This window comes from Plecotus auritus, assembly GCF_963455305.1.
Source record: "Plecotus auritus genome assembly, chromosome: 7".
NCBI lineage: Eukaryota > Metazoa > Chordata > Mammalia > Chiroptera > Vespertilionidae > Plecotus > Plecotus auritus.
In genome coordinates this window covers 94,811,618-94,815,579 of record NC_137774.1, presented here as the reverse complement: position 1 = coordinate 94,815,579, position 3,962 = coordinate 94,811,618, and the positions used below count along the sequence as shown (strand labels likewise).

Sequence of the window (3,962 nt, the reverse complement as noted above, 5' to 3'; positions counted from 1 at the left end):
ACTTATGCATACACACAAAATTCCTTCCTCTGAAGCCCCTAGGGCAGAAACCCAGTGCTGAGTGTGTCCCAGGAGCCACTTCCGTCCAAAAGCTGGTGAGATTGAGCAGGACATCAGAGGAGTATACCCCCAGGAGGCCATTATACAAGTGACCTTCCTGCCCAGTCATCCTGCCCCCCTTGACCATCATGAGCTTTTTGGAGCTGGACTCTGGGGGAGAGGAGTGTGTAGGATCCTGTCTGGAGCTTACACAGAGGATGGCTCTGGGGCTCCAAGTGTCTACACTCAATAGAGGAGAGAGGAGGGGACAAACCATCTTCACACCAGTCACGACAGCCCTGATTCTAGTGCGTGAGGTGTCCTAAGCCATTTTTACATTTGATTGTTTTCTTAAGGTTTGGAGTACCAGTATTGTTCATTTGGGGGCAAACATTCAAAGCACAAGCTATGGGTTCAGACATCACTCCTGTGAGTTCTTTTCTATACATGGCCTAAGATGGGCTGCTCATATGACTGTAACTCTAGGCTGATAAAGAAATTTTACCAATACATTTATTTCTTGGCTTCCTATTTCTCATAAAGTCAAGTTCCAAATTTATGCCAGGCACACGGGCTATAGCTTTAACCTGCCTCCTTACCACAGTAGACTGCATGTCAGTCTCATAAAATACCAACCTCTAAATGTGCATTCAGTGTTGATTTTTTCATGTGCTCTGCTGCTTCAGTTCTTTCTCACCATAATAATTATCTTGTCTTGGGAAGAAATAGGATAGACCAGTGGTCAGCAAACTCATTAGTCAATGGAGCAGCAAACCACGGCTCGCGAGCCACAGTTTGCCGACCACTGGTATAGACTGTAAGAGATGAAGTATTTCTCCATTTTTTTACTTAAACTCCAGGCAATTAGAGTGTCCAGAAGATCATTATCCAAACAAGGAGAGAAACCACTGCCTCCAGAAAGCAAAAATATAATGTGTCTGTCATTTCAAGACTCTTTGGGAATGTCTCTCACCTGTGTCAACATTTCCTTTTCCATCCTCACAGTTCTAGTTCTCATATTCTTTGTAAAACACTGAGACTTTCCTATAGTCAAAGCCTATAATAGAGCTCTCAGCTACAGACTCCTCATCTCTCTCATCTTCTGCTTCTTCTGTTCTTTGCTTTTTATTGGTCAGTGGCTATTTGCCTCCTTCAACATACAAGTTTTGCAATCATATTTACTGTGGCTATTTGCTCTGTTTTGGCCCAAACCATCACTGTGATCCTGCATTCAGAGCCAAGAATACCAGGACTAGAATAAAGAAGATGGGATGCACAACCTTTACAATCATAGTTCTTGTTTGCTTGCTGATCCAACCAACCATCTGTGGGATTTGGCTGAGGACTCCCCCATTTCTAAACAAGGACTCACTCTGAGCCAGGTTTCATTGTCATTGAATGTGACAAGGGGGTAGGTTTCCTGGTGCTTGTGAATTTCATTGTGGCCTACCTGACACTTTCAATGAAGCCAAGATCATTACATTCAGCAGGCTGGGGTTCTGCAGTGTCTGGATCTCTTTTCACCACTTATTACAGCGCCAAGGGGAAGGCCATGGTGGCTGTGGAGATCTTCTCCATTTTAGGCTCAAGTGCTGCGTTATTCACCTTCATATTTATTCCAAAGTGCTATGTCATTCTGCCGAGGCTTAAAAAAGAACGTTCAGAGATATTTAAAGAAGAGATGACTCTTTGCTGTTTAAAAGCTTGAGAATAAAAAAAAATGGCCTCAGCTGTTAGATGACATTAATGTTAGAAAAGACAAGTGAGAAATGTCTCATAAAGGTAGTCTTCCGGGGGGAGGTCAATGGGGGAAAAAAAGAGACATATGTACTACTATTTTTAATACTTCAAACAATTAAAAAAAAAAATAAATAAATAAATAAATAAATAAAAGGTAGTCTTCCAACATAAGGCACATTAAGTTCTGAGTAATTGTGAAAATATTTACTAACGTATATCACACGCATCACCCAATCTGAACAGATTCTGCATAATCAGAATAGATGGTGGCAGGAACACTGTAGTAGTACATACCAGTTGAAAAGCAGCCCCACTTTGACTAAATTTATGATAGATATTTGCAGAGGGTTAAGTGTGAACAGACAGTTTTTTATATGACATGGGTTGACGAATAAGGTATTCATTGGGTGGAAACAGAAGGCCATAATGCAATAGTATTGAAAAATGAGAGCTTTTCTTCCAGAGCTCTATTCCTATTCCTGGTGTCCACCTTCTGTGAGAAGAATACACTCATGTGGAAGTTGATACATCTAAAAAAAAGTATACAATTCCCAGAGTATAGAGAGATTGAGGAAGAAGGATGAATGGCACATCATAAAAGATCAGTATATCTTTTCTGATTTCATTCAATTTAACAGAATGTGTCGTGAGTAATACTCCAAAATTCAGAATAATTAGAAGAGCCGAATATGTCCTAGCCAGGTAGCTAAGTTGGTTAGATCATCGTCCCAATACACCTAGATTGCATGTTGGATCCCTGGTCAGGCCACAATGAATGCATGAATGAGTGGAACAATAAATCAATGTTCTCTCCCTCTCCCTCTCCCTCCCCCTTCCTTACCCCCTCTCTTTGTAAAATAAACAAACAAATAAATAAATGCCAAATAAATGGAGCAAGTGACATGAAATCCTATAATCCATTCTGCCTATTTTCAAACTTAGCAGGTACCTTTGCATTAAACCATACAGATAGAAACAATAAAATCTTAAGTGTTTTCTTAGATTAACTTTGTCCTAACCCATCCATTCCTGTCTTAGAGGTTATCCCATTCCTTTTCAAGGCTAATTGATATTCCTATGCTTCTGATCTCATCCACTCAAGCATCTTGAGAGAATCCGAGTCACCAATATCTCAGTTAAGGTTGAATAATATTCCATTGCATGGATTTGTATTCATTCATTTGTTCATAAGCACTTGGGTTGCTTCCACCTTTTGGCTATTATAATACTAACAGAGGCCTGGTGCACAAATTCATGCACAGGTGGGGTCCCGAGGAGGGTGGGAGGGGCTGGGACGAGATTGGCCCTGCAAGCGGCGGGGCAGGTGGTGGGATGCCCTTGCCAGCCCAACCATCCCGCTGATATTCACACCGATTGTCAGGAGCCACCTGACAATCGGTGGCTGCTTTTATATTGTTTCTTCTTTGTGGAGTGTCTAGGGAGGGCAAGCGGCTGTGGTGCCTGAGGCTGACTTCCAGAAGGCCGTCAGCATTGTCAGGATCGTGCCAGTGGCGCTGGTCCATCGGTGCCTGGCCCATTCTTCAGAGATTGGACCTGCAGGACTACTTAGGGAGTGAGTGGCTGCCAGCGGAATGGTGGGCTCTGGGGGCGGAGGGGCGGGTCTCAGTGGGACGGGTCTCAGCTGAGCAGTGCTCCTGCTATGGGAGTGTACTGACCACCAGGGGGCAACCAATTGTTCCAGGCATTCTGGTCATTTGGTTGCTTAGGCTTTTATATATATAGATTATGAACATGGGTGTACACTGCTTTCAGTTCTTTGGGGTATATATCCAGATATGAAATTTTTGGATCATATGGTTCCAAATGCTTTTTAAAGGAAGACGACAAACTATAACACTCAACGTAAAATTTATAGTGTTTAGCATCCAATAAAAAATTAATAGCTATGTAAAGAAGCAGCAAAATGTAATACTAAACCAGGAAAATAATCAGGCATTAGGAACAGATCCAGAAATGACAGAAGTTATGCAATTAGGAGACAAGGACTTTAAAACAATTAATTGAATATGCTCAAGGATTTAAAACAAGCATGGACAGAAAAATACAAGGTAATAAAAAAATTAATGGAGCTTCTGGAGATTAAAAAACCCCAACAGCCTGGCCGGCATGGTCAACCTATGAACCAGGAGGTCATGATTTGATTCCCAGTCAGAGCACATGCC

The 3,962-nt window shown here is 42.0% G+C and overlaps 1 pseudogene across 1 annotated transcript; it reads left to right on the top strand.

The window, feature by feature from the left end:
• Nucleotides 1–863: 863 nt before the first annotated feature.
• Nucleotides 864–1,747, top strand: LOC308252718 (vomeronasal type-2 receptor 116-like; annotated as a pseudogene). Its single transcript has one exon. The product of its transcript is annotated as a vomeronasal type-2 receptor 116-like (transcript).
• The last annotated feature ends 2,215 nt before the right edge of the window (nt 1,748–3,962 follow it).